Source organism: Somniosus microcephalus, chromosome 29, assembly GCF_052327205.1.
Source record: "Somniosus microcephalus isolate GS21.2 chromosome 29, FLI_Smic_1.0, whole genome shotgun sequence".
Lineage (NCBI taxonomy): Eukaryota > Metazoa > Chordata > Chondrichthyes > Squaliformes > Somniosidae > Somniosus > Somniosus microcephalus.
The window spans coordinates 22303222-22324068 of NC_141015.1; the positions used below are offsets into that span (position 1 = coordinate 22303222).

General features: G+C 45.8%; 1 protein-coding gene across 5 annotated transcripts in view; it reads right to left on the reverse strand.

The window, feature by feature from the left end:
- The window catches only part of ptpn20 (protein tyrosine phosphatase non-receptor type 20), a 505217-nt gene that overhangs the window by 300001 nt on the left and 184369 nt on the right, over positions 1 to 20847 (reverse strand). The window lies entirely within an intron of this gene.

Consider the following 20847-nt stretch of genomic DNA (forward strand, 5'->3'; position numbering starts at 1 on the left):
AACCCACGCGATTTAGACTTGATTGACCTTGTTGAGCCCACCCAGCGGGCTCTGCAGGCCAATTAAGGGCCACCCGGCAACAGGTGACGTCACAGATTGAAATTTCATCTATCAAGACCTTTTGACAGATGAAATAACAGTGTTTCACAGCTGTCTGAAACTGTCAAACAGTGACAATCTGTACTCCAGGTTAATTCCTTCCTCTCAGGATGATTTAGAGATCTCCCCGGAACAGAAAGCAGAGGCTGCAGATTTTGGCAGTTGGTGGCCATTCTGCTTTCTGTGCCGGTGAGATGAGGGACTCCCGAGACCTGAAGGAAGGAAGGCTGTAAAGGTAAATAAAACTTCTTTAAACACTTTACACACACCAAACACACTTACCTCTGCACTCATGCACCCATCACTCACCTGAACACCGGACATCTCGACCCCTCCAAGCCCTTCATCCCGACGGCCCGCCTCGCTAACTTGGCATGGTTTGGAGCCGTCGGGAATCCCACATTTCAACAATGAAAATAGGGATTAGGCTAAAAACTGCCTGTTAACTACCTGTTAACAGGCAGTTAATTGGCACTAATCCCCTTCCCGCCTCGGGGAGGCGGGTCCCAGTGCGGGGCGGGTACCCGCCTCCTTTGAAACTGGCATGGAGGCGGGTTGGGGGCGGGATGGTGTCAGGACCCCTGATTTCGGGATTTTAACCTCCCGCACGCCTCCAATCCCGACTCCACGGCCCAATGAAAATCCAGCCCATAGTCTCCGAACTCTGGATTTTAAATCCAATCAGCCGTGAATATGATAGTGAAATGCTTTAATCCAAGTTATAACAGCATAGCACAAAGGGTCTCTTGGAATGATACTGCAAGGGAGCCTGAAGTATCAGTAATTTTATTCTTGTGCTAGTTTGGTGTAAACATTAGAAGAAGGAACACACGTGGACAGACTGACTAATCAGAGTCTTCTAACCTTTCCGATTCAGTTGTGGGCTGGTTCACAGTTCTAAATTAGTTGACAGGATTCGTGCAATGATTGCCGATACATTCCTCGTCCTTTGGACTACTAACATTGTCAAGATAGATTATCATTCAAAATAAGACACACAGTCAGACTGGAGAATGTTTTCTGTTCTCGCTGACTGCAGGCTACTGACTTAATCAGACTGCAACAGCCAGCAAGAGATTAAAGGCCATACTGGGAAAACAGAGCTTAATAATTGCAATAGTAATGATGTGGGGTAAAAGATAAGGGAAAGCCAATGTTAATCGAACATTTAATAATAATTTCTAGTTTAACAGTTAAAGCAGTAACAACCTTTCTGTGCCCTTCCTCCCCATAGCAATCTAAATGTTCCCTGCGTCTCATCATTCTTGCTGAACGAAAGACATTAATGCATTTGTCCTTGCTGGGTGTTAATGTCCTTACTGAAAAAGACAGCAAGAATGTTACAAAGTTGTCTGGAGCTCCTGACGTTATTCTGTTAGGATTTCAGTTTATCTCTAATAATGCGATGCCCTATCCAATTATCTCATTCAGTTTCGAGGCGGCCAACCTATTCTGGTGAACCTTGAACTTGTTGTCATAGAGATAAGAACCTTGCGGGGGGTGGGCGGGGGTGGCCGTTGTCATAGTCCTGGTTTAAGACCAGTATCTACTGAGAGTGACGCTGAGCTGGTCGCCCTAGTTATACTCTCAGCTGCGCGCCAATTTCTGGCCAGGGAAAATGGAGCTCACCAATGTCTGAATGCTGGTTACATTTTGATGTCAACAGAGAGACATCTGTCCCATATAATATCAAGAGAGATTTAAGTAAAGTTCTGATTTGACTGACTGCGTTTAAACATAGAAACATAGAAGATAGGAGCAGGAGTAGGCCATTCGGCCCTTCAAGCCTGCTCCGCCATTCAATGAGATCATGGCTGATCATCCAAATTCAGTACCCCGTCCCTGCCTTCTCCCCATATCCCTTGATCCCTTTAGCCTTAAGAAATATATCCAACTCTTTCTTGAATATACTTAATGAACTGGCCTCCACCGCCCTCTGTGGCAGAGAATTCCACAGGTTCACCACTCTCTGGGTGAAGAAATTCCTCCTCATTTCAGTCCTAAATGGCTTACCCATTATCCTTAGACTATGACCCCTGGTTCTGGACTCCCCAGCCATCAGAAACATCCTTCCTGCATCTAGTCTGTCCAGGCCTGACAGAATTTTATAGGTTTCGATGAGATCCCCTCCCAATCTTCTAAACTCCAGTGAGTATAAGCCCAATCGACACAATCTCTCCTCATACGTCATTCCTGCCATCCCAGGTATCAGCCTGGTGAATCTTCGCTGCACTCCTTCCATGGCAAGAATGTCCTTCCTCAGGTAAGGCGACCAAAACTGCACACAATACTCAAGGTATGGTCTCACCAAGGCCCTGTACAACTGCAGCAAGACATCCTTGTTCTTGTACTCGAACCCTCTTGCTACGAAGGCCAACATACCATTTGCCTTCTTAACCGCCTGCTGCACCTGCATGCTTACCTTCAGCGACTGGTGTACAAGAACACCCAGGTCTCTTTGCACTTCCCCTTCTCCCAATCTATTGCCATTCAAATAATAATCTGCCTTCCTGTTTTTGCCACCAAAGTGGATAACCTCACATTTATCCACATTATAGTGCATTTGCCATGTTTCTGCCCAATCACCCAACCTGTCCAAATCGTGCTGGAGTTTCACGACATCCTCCTCACAGCATACCCTCCCACCCAGCTTTGTGTCGTCTGCAAATTTGGAGATATTACATCCAATTCCCTCGTCCAGATCATTAATATATATTGTGAACAGCTGGGGTCCTAGGACCGATCCTTGCGGTACCCCACTAGTCACTGCCTGCCACTCGGAAAACGACCCGTTTATTCCAACTCTTTGCTTTCTGTCCGCCAACCAGTTCTCTATCCAAGTCAATACCTTGCCCCCAATCCCATGTGCCTTAATTTTGCATGCTAATCTCTTATGCGGGACCTTATCGAAAGCCTTCTGAAAGTCCAAATACACCACATCCACTGGTTCTCCCTTATCTATTTTACCAGTTACATCCTCAAAAAATTCCAGTAGATTAGTCAAGCATGATTTACCTTTTGTAAATCCATGTTGACTTTGTCCGATCCAGTCACTGCTTTCCAAGTGCTCTGCTATTACATCTTTTATAATGGACTCTAGCATTTTCTCCACTACTGATGTCAAGCTTACCGGTCTATAATTCCCTGCCTTTTCTCTACCACCTTTTTTGAATAGTGGGGTAAAATTAGCTACCCGCCGATCCATGGGTACCGTTCCAGAGTCTATCGAGTTCTGGAAGATGACCAGCAATGCATCTACTATTTCTAGGACCACTTCCTTAAGTACCCTGGGATGTAGATTATCAGGCCCTGGGGATTTATCGGCCTTCAGTCCCGTCAATTTTCCTAACACCATTTCCCTACAAATACTGATTTCTTTCAGTTCCACCCTTTCATCAGGCCCTATGTTCCCCGGCATCTCTGGGAGGTTATTTGTGTCCTCCTTTGTGAAGACAGAACCAAAGTATACATTTAATAATTGGTCAGCCATTTCTTTATTCCCCATTATAAATTCCCCTGATTCTGACTGCAAGGGACCTACGCTTGACTTCACCAATCTTTTTCTCTTCACATATCTATAAAAGCTTTTACAGTCAGTTTTTATGTTCTCTGCAAGCTTACTCTCATATTCTATTTTCCCTTTCTTAATTAATCCCTTTGTCCTCCTTTGTTGAATCCTAAACTGCTCCCAATCCTCAGGATTATTGCTTTTTCTGGCCAATTTATATGCCCTCTCCTTGGACCTTATGCTATCCCTAATTTCCCTCGTTAGCCACGGTTGGGTCACCTTTTTTGTTTTATTTTTATGCCAAACTGGGATGAACAAATTCTGTAGTTCATCCATTCGGTCTTTGAATGTTTGCCATTGCCTATCCACCGTCAACCCTTTGAGTGCCATTCCCCAATCAATCCTACCCAACTCGCTCCTCAGACCATCGTAGTTTCCTTTATTTAAATTGAGGACCCTAGTCTCCGAGTCAACTACTTCATTCTCCATCTTAATGAAGAATTCGATCATATTATGATCGCTCCGACCCAAGGGGCCTCGTACAACAAGATTGCTAATTAATCCTTTCTCATTACATAATACCCAGTCTAAGATGGCCTGATCTCTGGTTGGTTCCTCGACATATTGGTCCAGGAAACCATCCCGTAAACAACACTAGACCATTTGCAGAGGTGCAAAAGGTTGCAGTATAACTGGCCTATCAAACTCTCCAGTCGCTGCTATTTACATAGAAACATAGAAGATAGGAGCAGGAGTAGGCCATTAGGCCCCTCAGGCCTGCTCCGCCATTTAATGAGATCATGGCTGATCATCCAAATTCAGTACCCTGTCCCTGCTTTCTCCCCATATCCCTTGATCCCTTTAGCCTTAAGAAATATATCTAACTCCTTCCTGAATATATTTAATGAATTGGCCTCAACTGCCTTCTGTGGTAGAGAATTCCACAGGTTCACCACTCTCTGGGTGAAGAAATTCCTCCTCATCTCTGTCCTAAATGGCTTACCCCTTATCCTTAGACTGTGACCCCTGGTTCTGGACTTCCCCGCCATCGGGAACATCCTTCCTGCATCTAGTCTGTCCAGTCCTGTTAGAATTTTATAAGTTTCAATGAGATCCCCTCTCATTCTTCTAAACTCTAGCGAATATAAGCCTAATCGACCCAATCTCTCTTCATACGTCATTCCTGCCATCCCAGGTATCAGTCTGGTGAATCTTCGCTGCACTCCCTCCATGGCAAGAACATCCCTCCTCAGATAAGGCGACCAAAACTGCACACAATACTCAAGGTGTGGTCTCACCAAGGCCCTGTACAACTGCAGCAAGACATCCTTGCTCCTGTACTCGAATTTACTGTATATTTCAAAGTCCATGCATATTTTCAAAAGCTGGTACACTGGCTGCACAGATAGTAAATGGACAGGAACATAAGTCGTTTATTTTTTTTCATTTTTCCCTCTTTCCGTCCCACACCCAAACGACTCTCCTCTTTCTAGGAGCAGGATTGCCGGAATCATTCGAACTGCCAATTGCACTCATTTGTCCATCTAGTGTAAAGACAGAAAGAACTCGCATTTATTTAGCTCCTTTCGCAAGCTCAGGACATCCCAAAGCATTTTACAGCCAATCAAGTTACTGTTATAACGTAGGGAAACACTGCAGCCACATGGCAGCAAGGTCCCACAAACAGCAATGAGATAGTGACCAGCTAATCTGTTTTAGTGATGCTGGTTGAGGGATAAAGAATTTTTTAAGCTTCCTAATGTAGGGCTCCAGCGAGGTTGGCTTCACTGCCCCGGGGTTACAGAGGGGAAAAGTGACCACGGTTGCATGCTTCTGATTGTTGTCCGACACTACCTGCTGGAGTGCGAGTGCGTGCACAACGGGTAAAGGCAGCATCGGAGTCGGCTGGGATGCCCTCTGTGATCAAATAGTCTGCCAATGCTCATAAAGGAATGTGACCAATTGGGCGGGCAACAAGAAGGTGCGTGCAACTGATGAGTCAACACTTCCAGGAGAGAAAGGGGAGACAAATTGGTTGAGAATTGACTTTATACAGGATAGCAGATTTCCCCAAGGCATTTCACACAGTGGCTCAGAGGCTGCACTAAAGTGCAATGAATAAAGTGTGACAGCTAAAGTGTGACAATGTAACAGCCGGTGAGCGGCCTGCGCGGGGCCTTGCAGTCTTAGCGGGAACATCTCACACTTTTCTATTAACCTGCATTCTCTGTAACTCATCGTTTCCCAGGGCCTGAGAACGGTGGAACTCCTTAACTCCCTCACTTTTCTCCACTTCTTGCAGTCCACAGGGATTCTAAGCCGGAACTTGGCATCACCTGAGCATCGCTTCTTGTGTCATTTTGTTTTCTCTTCTGTTTCCAGCTTCGATTCTGTCCTATGCTAGTGGTCTTGGCCCTTCACCTGTGCCTCTCAGTTAAAAGAAAGGAATATCGATTCTGTAACTTACTGTTGAAGAGGCCATTCAGCCCATATCATCTTCTTCTTCTTCGGCAGTCCCTCGGAACCGAGGATGACTTGCTTCCACACTAAAAATGAGTTCTCAGGTGACAGATGAGTCCAATGCGGGACCTACAGTCTCTGTCACAGGTGGGGCAGACGGTGGTTGAAGGGGCAGGTGGGTGGGGTGCTTGGGTTGACGTGCGCTCCTTCCGCCGTTTGCGCTTGGCTTCCGCTTGCTCCCGGCGAAGAGACTCGAGGTGTTCTTCCCGGATGCTTCTCCTCCACTTTGTGCGGTCTTGGGCCAGGGATTCCCAGGTGTCGGTGGGGATGTTGCATTTTTTCAAGGAGGCTTTGAGGGTGTCCTTGAAGCGTTTCCTCTGCCCACCTGGGGCTCTCTTGCCGTGTCGGAGCTCCGAGTAGAGCGCTTGTTTTGGGAGTCTCGAATCGGGCATGCGGATTATGTGGCCCGTCCATCGGAGCTGATCGAGCATGGTCAAAGCTTCGATGCTGGGGATGTTGGCCTGAGTGAGAACACTGACGTTGGTGCGCCTATCCTGCCAATGGATTTGCAGGATCTTGCGGAGGCAGCGTTGGTGGTACCTCTCCAGTGCTTTGAGGTGCCTGCTGTACATGGTCCATGTCTCTGAGGCATACAGGAGGGCAGGAATCACAACTGAGCTTGTGACACCAACTGACCATGAGCTTGGTGCTGGGTTTGAGGTCCTGGTCTTCAAACACTCTCTTCCTCAGGTGACCGAAGGCTGTGCTGGCACACTGAAGGCGGTGTTGGACTTACACCCATAACGCCTGTACTGGCTCTGGAAAAGTGCCATCCAATTAGTTCCATTCCCTGCCCTTTTCCCAAAACCTTTAAAAATGTCTTTTTCAATCAGTTATCCACTTCTCTTTTTAAAAGCTGCTACACATTCTACTTTCAACAATGTTTCTTGTAGAGCATTCCATGTCCCAACACCCTCCCATATAAAGAAAAGTCCTTCGAACCGATCCCTTGAGCACAGTGCTGTGGTGCATTGAGATCAGGAACTCATTTTCATCTCAAAGAGCTCTGTACTCTGCATTCCAGGCTGCTCACGGCCTAAGTGTGCTGAAATAGCAGCCAGACAGCTTAAATGGATGATGTCCACTGGGCTATTTATTAATGCCGTCTTTTCGCTTTAAAAAAGGCGGAACGTACAAAGCGTCTGCGGAGTACCAAGACTTCGAATGCCTGTTGATCAAGCTTGTTACCATGCTTATAGATGAGCTCCCATGAAATGCCTGTGCTGAAAGCTATTCTGCAGCGGAGATGATGGATGGGAAATAAACATGTAACCAACACTTGCCAGAACCTTAACTGACTTTAAATCAGAGCTGCACTACCTCCATTTGTATGACAGCGCTCCCAAGTTCGATTGCTCACTAGCGAATGATGTTCCTTTAATCTGCAAGCCACATGACAGCTGCAAACTTTCTGAAGATCATGGCAACCAATTTAAATTCTCATTGATACTGACTTCCAGAACCGTGAGACTCACCTGAAACACGATGGCTGTTTTTGCTCCTTTCCACTGTGCAGATCACAAGTGTTAATGTGGAGCCAGCATTTAATTTTTTTTCATGTTGCATAACTTATTTTCCAGGAAAATAAAAACTCAATGTAAAGCATTCACGTCTGGTTTATCTAAGTGTCGGGCACTGTGAATATATGATCGCCTTAATCAAATTCCACTTCACGCTTGTCCCTTCGTTAAATGGGTGTTCTTTGCTGTTGGCTAAACTTGAAGTGCAGGAAATATGTCACTTGTGTACATGGGCCACAATCAAGGGATATGGGGATCGGGCGGGAAGGTGAAATTGAGGGCGTAGATCAGCCATGATCTTATTGAATCGTGCAGCAGGCTCGAGGGGCCGGACTGGCTTACTCCTGCTCTTAAATCTCACGTTCTTATAATGCAAAGATTCAATTTCAGTGTCGTGGCCGCTTTCAATTTGCCGTGGATTTTGTGACTGAACATATTTACATGATGAGGAACATCGCCCGAACAAGATAGCAGGGGTTTGCACCCTGTAAATACAGAGACTGGGATTTTCCACTTCAGTTCTGCTGGTACATGTCAGAAAGACATATTGGAAAATCCCGTAACTCGTACACGTGATTTCCCATTGGAACTTCCTGATGTGTTCTTCCAGCATGCACCAGGATTCTTCCAGCATGCACGAGGATTATAGAAGCAGAAAATTCCCGCCCATGATTTCCATATACATGAAACCAGTGGGGAGTTTGGGGACAGGGGTAAACATGGCTGCCCTCCCTTTCTTTGTTCTTGACTTGTTTGGTAGTTGCATCATCCACATGGTATCTATTTGATGCAAGGACAAACTACAATGTGTAAGCTGTGGCTGAGTGGTAGCACTCTCGCCTCTGATGTCAGAAGGTTGTGAAGGTCCCACTCCAAGGGCATAAGCACAAAATCTGGCCTGACCCTTCAATGCAGGACTGAGGGAGTGCTGCACTGCCGGAGATGCCCGTCTTTCGGATGAGTCTATAAACCGAGGCCCCGTCTGCCCTCTCGGGTGAACGTAAAAGATCCCATGGCACTATTTCGAAGAAGAGCAGAGGATTTCTCCTAGGTTTTCTGGACAATATTTATCCCTCAACCAACACCTTAAAAAAAAACAGATTTTCTGGTCATTATCACATTGCTGTTTGTGGGAGATTGCTGGGCGCAAATTGTCTGTCGTGTTTCCCACATTACAACAGCGACTACACTTCAAAAAAGGACATCATAGGCTGTAAAGCGCTTTGGGACATCCTGAGGTTGTAAAAAGGCACTATATAAATGCAAGTCTTTCTTTCACAATAGCATGAAATGAAGCTTAAATTTGTGCCGATGTAGTTAATTATGATCAGCATATTATATGGAGGAAAGCCTCCAGTATTATTAGCTACAGCTACTTGCATTATTATAGCACCTTTAACATAATAAAATGCCTTAAACTGCTTCACAGATGTGAAATCAGGCACTAAGCTCTCCTGGCAGGCCTCCCACATTCCACCCTGACGTAAGAAAATTACTCGGCACTCGGTCTAAGCGTTAAACAAAGCTTTAATCAACTGTTTTACAACATGGAGGTCTAGTTGTGTCCTTCACTAGTTCCTGTTAAGAATGTCCTGCGCAAGCTGGGCCCGTGCCCGAGTATTTATACTCTCCCTGGACAGCGCCACCCGCAGGCCGCTCAGTGTTATTTCATAAGTCTTTCTTTCATGAATGACTGATTCATGTCACACCCTACGTAAGCTTGAGGTCATCCAAAACTCGGCTGCCTGTGTCCTAACTCGCACCAAGTCCCATTCGTCCATCTCCCCTGTGCTCGCTGACCTACAGTGGCTCCCGGTTAAGCAGCGCCTCGATATCAAAATTCTCATCCTTGTTTTCAAATCCCTCCGTGGCCTCGCCCCTCCCTATCTCTGTAATCTCCTTCAGCCCCACAACTCCCCCGAGATATCTGCGCTCCTCTAATTCTGCCCTCTTGAGCATCCCTGATTATAATCGCTCAATCTTTGGTGGCCGTGCCTTCTGTTGCCGAGGCCCTAAGCTCTGGAATTCCCTGCCTAAACCTCTCTGCCTCTCTACCTCTCTTTCCTCCTTTAAGACGCTCCTTAAAACCTATCTCGTTGACCAAGCTTTTGGTCACCTGCCCTAATTTATCCTTATGTGGATCGGTGTCAAGTTTTTTGTCTTAAAATACTCCTGTGCAGCGCCTTGGGACGTTTTACTACGTTAAAGGCGCTATATAAATACAAGTTGTTGTTGTTGTTGTAAGCAGCAGCGGGAGATGTTAGCAGAGGTGGCTGAAAGAATGGTCAAAGTGGTAAGCTTTGAGGAGGAGACAGAGGTAGCAAGGCAGAGGGGTGTAGGGAAAATGTTCCAGAGATTGGGCCAAGGCAGCTACAGACTGTGTGACTGAAGGTGGAGCGGAAAAAAGGGGAGCGTAAAGGAGGCCAGAGCTGGAAGGGTGGAAGGCTTGAGTTGACAGAGGGCTGGCGGAGATTGCACAGTTACAGAGGAGAGCAGCTGCAGAAGGAATTGTAGATGGGAACAACGGTTTTGACATCTGTGTCGGGGGATGGGGAGTCAATGATGGTTGGCAAGGGCAAGAGACTTGGGATGTAAGTGACAGAGTTTTGGATAAGTTACAATTTGTGAAGGGCAGAAGTATCATTGAATCATAGAAATTTACAGCACAGAAGGAGGCCATTCGGCCCATCGTATCTGCACCGGTTGAAAAACAGCTCTCCAGCCGAATCCCACTTTCCAGCTCTCGGTCCGTAGCCTTGTAGGTTACGGCACTTCAAGTGCATATCCAAGTACTTTTTAAATGTGATGATGGTTTCTACCTCTGCCACCCTTTCAGGCAGTGAGTTCCAGACAACAACAAACACCTTCTGGGTGAAAAAAGTTCTCCTCAACTCCCCTCTAATCCTTCTACCAATTACTTTAAATCTATGCCCCCTGGTTATTGACCTCTCTGTTAAGGGGAAATAGGTCCTTCCTAGCCACTCTATCTAGGCCCCTCATTTCATACACCTCAATCAAGTCTCCCCTCAGCCTCCTCTGTTCCAAAGAAAACAACCCCAGCCTCTCCAGTCTTTCTTCATGGCTAAATAGGGAGATGGGGAAGGTGAACGTTGGAGTCTGGAGCTGACGAAGGCACAGCTGAGGGTTTCAGTGGCAGTGGGGGTGAAGTCGGGATGGAGGTGTATAATATTGCAGGGTGGAAACAGGTGATCTCAGTGATGGTCAGCCTGTGGGGCTTGAAACTTGACTCAAGGTCAGACAGGACATCGGAGCTGCACACTATCAGACGCGGCCTGAGTGAACATTCAGGGTACAAGTACCCTGGCTCCCATCAGAAATGCTGTCCCCTAGCCTTAAATCTCATCTCCTAGGAGGACAGGGCAGTGTTTAGACAATGGCTCTACTGAGGTGCTGTGAACACACATTCCCATGCCCTTATCACTTCTATGTGTCTTTGATGTTTGATTTTCGACCTCGCTGCATCCCTGCTATCTGTTCCCAGCTGCATTTTGTCAGTCTCTGTTCGAAGACTTAAAAAAAACCATCTTTGTCTTTAACAGCTAACATAGTCAAGTATCCCAGAATTCATTGGGAACAAGCTGGCCCTTTCAGTTCAACATAGTCAAGTATCCCAGAATTCATTGGAAACAAGCTGGCCCTTTCAGTTCAACATAGTCAAGTATCCCAGAATTCATTGGGAACAAGCTGGCCCTTTCAGTTTAACATAGTCAAGTATCCCAGAATTCATTGGGAACAAGCTGGCCCTTTCAGTTCAACATAGTCAAGTATCCCAGAATTCATTGGGAACAAGCTGGCCCTTTCAGTTCAACATAGTCAAGTATCCCAGAATTCATTGGAAACAAGCTGGCCCTTTCAGTTCAACATAGTCAAGTATCCCAGAATTCATTGGAAACAAGCTGGCCCTTTCAGTTCAACATAGTCAAGTATCCCAGAATTCATTGGGAACAAGCTGGCCCTTTCAGTTCAACATAGTCAAGTATCCCAGAATTCATTGGGAACAAGCTGGCCCTTTCAGTTCAACATAGTCAAGTATCCCAGAATTCATTGGGAACAAGCTGGCCCTTTCAGTTCAACATAGTCAAGTATCCCAGAATTCATTGGAAACAAGCTGGCCCTTTCAGTTCAACATAGTCAAGTATCCCAGAATTCATTGGAAACAAGCTGGCCCTTTCAGTTCAACATAGTCAAGTATCCCAGAATTCATTGGGAACAAGCTGGCCCTTTCAGTTCAACATAGTCAAGTATCCCAGAATTCATTGGGAACAAGCTGGCCCTTTCAGTTCAACATAGTCAAGTATCCCAGAATTCATTGGGAACAAGCTGGCCCTTTCAGTTCAACATAGTCAAGTATCCCAGAATTCATTGGAAACAAGCTGGCCCTTTCAGTTTAACATAGTCAAGTATCCCAGAATTCATTGGGAACAAGCTGGCCCTTTCAGTTCAACATAGTCAAGTATCCCAGAATTCATTGGGAACAAGCTGGCCCTTTCAGTTCAACATAGTCAAGTATCCCAGAATTCATTGGGAACAAGCTGGCCCTTTCAGTTTAACATAGTCAAGTATCCCAGAATTCATTGGGAACAAGCTGGCCCTTTCAGTTTAACATAGTCAAGTATCCCAGAATTCATTGGGAACAAGCTGGATCCTTCACTTGGATCACATGTTCACTTTAACAATCTACCCTCCGAAATCAGAGATTTATCTTGCGCTGCTGATGGTGCGTTCATTTGTTTCTCCATGAACATGAATGTGTCAGACCAATAACTTCAAAACATATCTGACAGGATTTTATAGGACTTTTGCTCTTACCACACAAAGCAGTGCTTTCCTTTTATAACCAGCTAGTCTACTTGCACCTGAAATGGGAACTCCGCAAACCACATGGAACTGCTGAGGAATCTACAGTGTTGCCGTTTTACTAATATTGGGTCACAGATCTAGTTCCATGACCAGCTATCAAGTAAAATACATTTAGCTTTATAAGATCAAATGGGGCAGGGGCAGTTTTGGGGAGGGAGATCGGGGGACATGTCCTTTGACACCCCACACCCACCAAAATAATCTCCATTAATTCACAGGCCAGTCAGTTTAACATCAGTGGTGGATAAAGTTTTAGAAACAATAATCAAGACACTTGGAGAGGTTTAAGCTAATTAAGGAGAGCCAACACGGATTTGTAAAAGGCAGATCGTGTTTGACTAATCTAATTGAATTTTTTGATGAAGTAACAGGGAGGATTGATGAAGGGAATGCAATGCATGTTGTCTACATGGATTTTCGGAAGGCATTTGACAAAGTACCACATAGAAGGCTGGTTAACAAAATTGAGGCTCGTGGAATAGGTGGGTCAGTGGCAGCTTGGATAAGGAATTGGCTTAAGGACAGAAAACAGCGAGTTGTGGTAAATGGCTGTTTTTCAGACTGGAGGATGGTAGACAGTGGTGTTCCCCAAGGGTCAATGCTGGGGCCACTGCTTTTTTTGATATATATAAATGACTTGGATGTTGGAATACAAGTAGAATTTCTGAATTTGCCGATAACACCAAACCTGGCAGTGTGTCAAACAGTGAAGATGATACCAATCGACTGCAACAGTACATAGATAGAATGAGCAGACAAGTGGCAGATGGAATTTAATACGGAGAAGTGTGAGGTGATGCATTTTGGCAGAAGGAACAGGGAGAGGCAATATACACTTAATGGCACAGTTTTAAAGAGTGTGCAGGGACAGAGGGACCTGGGAGTTAATGTGCATAGGTCCCTGAAGGTAGCAGGACATATTGAGAGAGTAGTTAGCAAAGCATATGGGATCTTGTGCTTCATAAATAGAGGTATTGAGTACAAAAGTAGAGAAGTTATGCTGAACCTTTATAAAACACTGGTTAGGCCACAACTGGAGTATTGCGTCCAGCTCTGGTCACCACACTTTCGGAAGGATGTGAAGGCCCTCGAGAGGATGCAGAGGAGATTTAACAGAATGGTTCCGGGGATGGGGGCTCTTAGCTACAAGGACAGGTTGGAGAAGCTGGATTTGTTTTCATTAGAGCAAAGGAGGTTGAGGGGTGATTTGATAGAGGTGTACAAGATTATGAGGGGTTTGGATAGGCTAGAGGGGGAAAGGCTGTTCCCACTAGTTGATGGTACAAGGACTAGGGGACACAGATTTAAGGTTTTGGGCAAGAGATACAGGGGGGATGTGAGGAAAAACTTTTTTACGCAGCGAGTGGTGAGGACCTGGAACTTGCTGCCGACGGAAGTGATGGAAGCGGAGACAATCAATGTTTTCAAGGGGAGACTGGATACGCACTTGAGGGAAATAAACTTGCAGGGCTACGGTGATAGAGCGGGAGAATGGGACTGACTGGACTGCTCGACAGAGAGCCGGCACGGACTCGATGGGCCGAATGGTTTCCTTCTGTAGCGTTATGACTCTATGACATCCTCTGCTGTCTGATTCTGAGAAAGAATTTGCATTTATATAGCACCTTCCATGTCCTCAGGACATCCCAATGCACTTCACAGCCAATGAATTACCTCTGAAGTGTAGCCACTGTTGTAATGTAGGAAACGCAGCAGCCAATTTGTGCGCAGACAGGAGATAAAAAGCCACAAAATCTGCTTTAGTAAGGCTGGCTGAGGGATAAATATTGGCCACGACACCAGGGAGAAATCCCCTGCTCTTCTTCAAATAGTGTCATGGGATCTTTTATGTCCACCTGAGAGGGCCGATGGGGCCTCGGTTTAACGTCTCACCCGAAAGACGGCACCTCCGACAGTGCAACATTCCCTCAGTACTGCACTGGAGTGTCAGCCTAGATTACAGCTCTGGAGTGGGACTTGAACCCACAACCTTCTTCTAACTCCAAGGCGGGAGTGCTGGTACTGAGCCAAGACCAACAGAGGTAGACTAAGATGGTAGTTAATTCTTAATCACCACTTGAAAACTCTTATTTTGCATCTTTTCTCCAGATTTTGCACCGTGCCCCATTTCTGACCATTGGGGTGAATCTACAAGCTTTTTTGAGGCCTCTTCCTAAGCCTGTAATGATACTTCAAAACCTTCTTTCTTTTAAGCTGACCTGAAGTAAAATACTCAATTTTTGATTTGAATGCGCAGCCGTTAAACACTGCTCAAATTCATCATTAATCATCCTAACAAGCAAAAATCGACTTATTTTTTCAATTAATGTTTCGCTAATGTTCGTTAATCCATTTATGGATGGATAGGTTCCCTCGATGCACAACCATACATGCATTGAATAATCTGATCGCACTTTCTACCTACATAACATCACTGTTAATCACCTGCTTTTCCCTTAAAATGAGCAAAAACAGGAAATTTGGTTCCCACATGTCACCGCAGCTCCTCATAGATCCAGGATTGTGGCTGGCCCTGAAAAGCTGAATCATCAGTCCACGTAAAATCCCATTGACTTTCCCTATCAGGAAAAGAGCTGAGCTGAACTGCCTGGAGGAGCTGGACAAAAGGTTTAGCTGCTTTTCACTGCTCCAACTGTGAAGGAGTTGTGTGAATTCAAAGACTACCTGCTCTTGGATGAATTACCTCATGGTGAAGTTTAACGTGAATGACAATGTGATGAATGAGCCATGTTTGAAACACTGAACCCGAGTCACCAGCCACGTGACAAAACCAAGATTGTGCTGTCTTAGGTAAATTGGTTAAACTCACCTTAGATTTTCCACGCAGTATCGCATGACTGTACAACCTGAGAAGACTGAGAATATAGCATATAAAACTGTTGCATATCTTAAATTCAGTCAGCCAGCTTGAGGGACAATGTACACTATGGAAGAAAGTGAATTATGTTGTAATATGAATTCTCGTTATGGCCAAAAGACAGCTCAAGGGGGTGGAAAGAAAAAGAAAATTGAAAGTTAATGGAGTATGATCCATTTCTTACTCCTCGTGTTTCATAAGGACAGAGTGAGAAATCGAGATATTAACCAGAGGTATATCCTGAACGTTGTGGACCTGATACAAAATGCCAGAAACTGACAAGAGGTGTTAGATAAAATCTGTAATGGGCAGAACCATCAAAGTTAAATTTAATAGACAGGTGTAACGTACTCCATATTGAAAGAAATCATTCCAGTTTGTCTTAGTTGGTAGCATTCTAGGTCCAAATCCCTCCACGGCCTCACCCCTCTCTACCTCTGTAACCTCCTCCAGCCCTAGAAACCTTCGAGGTCTCTGCACGCCTCCAGTTCTGGCCTCTTATGCATCCCCGATTTCCAAGGTTCCACCATTGATGGCCTTCCCTTAAGCTACCGAGGCCCTAAGCTCTGGAATTCCCTCCCTAAACCTCTCCGCCTCTCTCCTCCTTTAGTTAATGGAGCATGATCCATTTCTTACTCCTCTTGTTTCATAAGGACAGAGTGAGAAATCGAGATATTAACCAAAGGGGCACGGTGGCATAGTGGTTAGCACTGTTGCCTCACAGCGCCAGGGACCCGGGTTCAAATCTGGCCTCGGGCGACTGTCTGTGTGGAGTTTGCACATTCTCCCTGTGTCTGCGTGGGTTTCCTCCGGGTGCACCGGTTTCCTCCCACAGTCCAAAGATGTGCGGGTTAGGTTGATTTGGCTATGATAAATTGACCCTTAGTGTTAGGGGATTAAATACGTGGGGTTACGGGGATAGGCTGGGATATGTGTCAGTGCAGGCTCGATGGGCCGAAATGGCCTCTATCTGCACTGTGGGGATTCTGTGTGTGAAGATGCTCCTTAAAACCTACCTCTTTCCTGTCCTACTACCTCCTTATGTGGCTCGGTGTTAAATTTTGTTCGATAACTCTCCTGTGAAGCGCCTTGGGATGTTTTACGATGTTAAAGGCGCTAAATAAATGCAAGTTGTTGTTCACAACAGTGCGCTGAAAAGGACTAAAAAAGCCACTTCTCAAGCACCAGTTTTAACTGATGTGCCATTCACAGAAACATGGAAAGTTGGATCCAATGTCCATAGCTGTAACTCTGGATGCTCGTTATTCAGAATGATTATGTAATCATAATAAAGAAGTCAGCTCATTAGAATTTCCCAAGCCATAACGTTTGTGCAGTTTAACATTTCAATCTGCACAACTGAGGGTGAAATTGGTCTACGTCAATAGCACGAATCACCAGCTTGTTTAATACCACGTCCGCCTGTCTTTTAAAGGATTGGATGTGATATGAAACGGGCTGCCAATGCACTGTCAGCCCATTTTGTACTATTTGCGTAAACAGAGCAAGGTCTTGGTCCAATGGCAAGGGGGTCCAAGACGATTGGAGACCAGGCTCTGCTACGACGGCCTGGCACACACACACAAACATACTGCTACTGTCCTCCTCCCTCCTTCCCGCAGGCCCTCTCTGCCTGGGTTTCGTAGGATGCATTGTGGTCCTCCCGACCTCGCTGTTGGCCCGTGCCGCAACTTCCCTGGGCCCCGACCCCGCTGCGCCACTCCTGGGCCTTGACCTCGCTGCTGGGCTCGTCCTCGCTTCTGGGTCCTGGCCTCGGACATGAATGATGTTGTCTCTCACAGGATCAAATTAGCACTGAGATTCTCGCGATCCCTGGCCCTGAGCTCCACTCGCGATCCACTAGTCACTAGATCACTAGTCCAGCGGAAGAGCGTAGTCTTGGCGGCAGAGAGGTCTGGGTGTAGATCAATTTCACCACACCTCCCCCCATATCTTCCACCCCTCAAAGTAAACAGGGTTGAAGACTTGAGTCGTATATGGCCCTGAATTTCCGTAGGGATTCTAGCAACATTCCCATTGTAAAGTCGCATAGGAGTGTGATGGAAGGCCCGTGAAATCGGCTGGGTACCTAGAAACGCTAAGTCTGGGCCTCTGCCGATTGTATCCCTGGGGTCTTCCTTGGAGCAGAACGCCCATCCTCTTCAAACAAGGTCCTCTGCATCGGGGGGATGTGGCAAGAGGGAGGGAACTCACAAGCCAGAGCTATCCACAGCCTTGGTTTGGGATCCACTGGGGACCAGTACGGCGGGTGAAAGGAGGAGAACCGACCTCAGGGTCAGTGGAAGTGCATCTCACCTGGTGGTCCAGACCTGGCTCTTGGCCTGGACTCCAAAAGAAATCCCTGGCAGCAGATCAACCCCCTTAGAAAAGAAGGCCGATAGTCCTTTAAAACTTGTTTCTCACCAGGATTGACAAGATTGCCACAAGTAGCGGACTTCTGCCATTTCTTCCACCACACCCCTACCTGCGTTATGACAGGCACCTAAGATGTGCCCATATTTAAACCCACTGGGATCAAAGTTCAATGGCTACTCCGGCCCAATGAATGGTACTTGGTATCTTTTCTATATGATGGCTTAACTAACGTCCCAAATTATTTATAATTGGCGGAAAACTGTATTTTTTAAACTTGGCTTCTATTGCCATGTTAAGAGCCGTCCCACATCATGCTAGAATATTAATACAAAAGCACAATACTGCGGATGTTGGAAATCTGAAATAAAATGGAGGGTCATCGACCTGAAATGTTAACTCTGTTTCTCTCTCCACAGATGCTGCCTGACCTGCTGAGTATTTCCAGCATTTTCGGTTTTTATGCTAGAATATTACTTTTGCCATCAAAGGCCAAATACTTCAAATCTCTCTCCTGAAGCACTTCTCCATCACAAATGAGCATTGTTTACCAAGTGCCAATTTGCAGCTGACCCCCCGTATCAATAGATTCCCCCCTGCCTTTCTCCCTCTTTGTCGATGGTGCTGACTTATGCTGGGATTCAGTTCCATTAGGGTTGACCACCTTGTCCAAATGGCCATTCTTCATGTATGAGCCCAGATAGTGAGTGACAACAAGCTACTTTTCATGGGGATCATCACAGCTGAGCCCGATTCCTTTCTCAGAAAAAGCAATAATCCTGAGGATTGGGAGCAGTTTTTGATTCAGCAAAGGAGGACAAAGGGATTAATTAAGAGGGGGAAAATAGAATATGAGAGTAAGCTTTCAGGGAACATAAAAACTGACTGTAAAAGCTTTTATAGATATGTGAAGAGAAAAAGATTGGTGAAGTCAAGCGTAGGTCCCTTGCAGTCAGAATCGGGGGAATTTATAATGGGGAATAAAGAAATGGCAGACCAATTAAATATATACTTTGGTTCTGCCTTCACAAAGGAGGACACAAATAACCTCCCAGAGATGTCGGGGAACATTGGGTCTAATGAGAGGGAGGAACTGAAAGAAATCAGTATTTGTAGGGAAATGGTGTTAGGGAAATTGACGGGATTGAAGGCCGATAAATCCCCAGGGCCTGATAACCTACATCCTAGGGTACTTAAGGAAGTGGCCCTAGAAATAGTAGATGCATTGCTGGTCATCTTCCAAAATTCGATAGACTCTGGAACTGTACTCATGGATTGGAGGGTAGCTAATGTTACCCCACTATTCAAAAAAGGTGGTAGAGAGAAAACGGGGAATTATAGACCGGTAAGCCTGACATCGGTAGTGGGGAAAATGCTAGAGTCCATTATAAAAGATGTAATAGCAGAGCACTTGGAAAACAATGACAGGATCGGACAAAGTCAACATGCATTTACAAAAGGTAAATCGTGCTTGACTAATCTACTGGAATTTTTTGAGGATGTAACTGGTAAAATTGATAATGGAGAACCAGTGGATGTGGTGTATTTGGACTTTCAGAAGGCTTTCGATAAGGTCCCGCATAAGAGATTAGCATGTAAAGTTAAGGCACATGGGATTGGGGGCAAGGTATTGACTTGGATAGAGAACTGGTTGGCAGACAGAAAGCAAAGAGTTGGAATAAACGGGTCTTTTTCCGAGTGGCGGGCAGTGACTAGTGGGGTACCGCAGGGATCGGTCCTGGGACCCCAGCTAGTCACAATATATATTAATGATCTAGATGAGGGAATTGGATGTAATATCTCCAAGTTTGCAGACGACACAAAGTTGGGTGGGAGTGTGTGCTGTAAGGCGGATGCCGAGAAACTCCAGGATGATTTGAACAGGTTGGGTGATTGGGCAGAAGCATGGCAGATGCAATATAATGTGGATAAATGCAAAGTTATCCACTTTGGTGTCAAAAACAGGAAGGCAGATTATTATCTGAATGGCAATAGATTGGGAGAAGGGGAAGTGCAACGAGACTTGGGTGTCCTTGTGCACCAGTCGCTGAAGGTAAGTATGCAGTTGCAGCAGGCGGTTAAGAAGGGAAATGGTATGTTGGCCTTCGTAGTGAGAGGGTTCGAGCACAGGAACAAGGATGTCCTGATGCAGTTGTACAGGGCCTTGGTGCAACCACACCTGGAGTATTGTGTGCAGTTTTGGTCGTCTTATCTGAGGAAGGATGTTCTTGCCATGGAGGGAGTTCAGCGAAGATTCACCAGGTTGATACCTGGGATGGCAGGAATGATGTATGAGGAGAGATTGGGTCGATTGTGCTTATACTCACTGGAGTTTAGAAGAATGAGAGGGGATCTCATTGAAACTTATAAAATACTAACAGGACTAGATAGACTGGATGCAGGAAGGATGTTCCCGATGGCCGGGGAGTCCAGAACCAGGGGTCACAGTCTAAGGATAAGGGGTAAGCCATTTAGGACTGAGATGAGGAGGAATTTCTTCACCCAGAGAGTGGTGAACCTGTGGAATTCTCTACCACAGAAGGCAGTAGAGGCCAATTCATTAAATATATTCAAGAAGGAGTTGGATATATTTCTTAAGGCTAAAGGGATCAAGGGATATGGAGAAAAGGCAGGGACAGGGTACTGAGTTTGGATGATCAGATCGCATTGAATGACGGAGCAGGCTCGAGGGGCCGAATGGCCTACTCCTGCTCCTATCTTCTATGTTTCTCACCCAACAGAGGTCACTGGATGGTGATTAAAAGCCTGGCTGATTTTTTTTCCTCTCTAACCCAAGATTGTTGATGTCAATGGCGGCACCCAACCACTGCTCCAACTGAGATCAGCTGACTGAGCACCGACCTGGTCACATTTATATCAGCATGTTGACCCTGAAGGAAATAGGTACATTGCTGGAAAGATTACTTTTCTCTCGTCAACTTTTACTTCCTCCCTGTTAGTAAAACCTTCCTGATTTGACCAGCAACAAACAGCAAGGGAGCCAATTGTTTTAACCCTACTTGCTCAGCAGAAACCAGGCGGGTGGGGCAGTTAAAATCGTCCTGGCT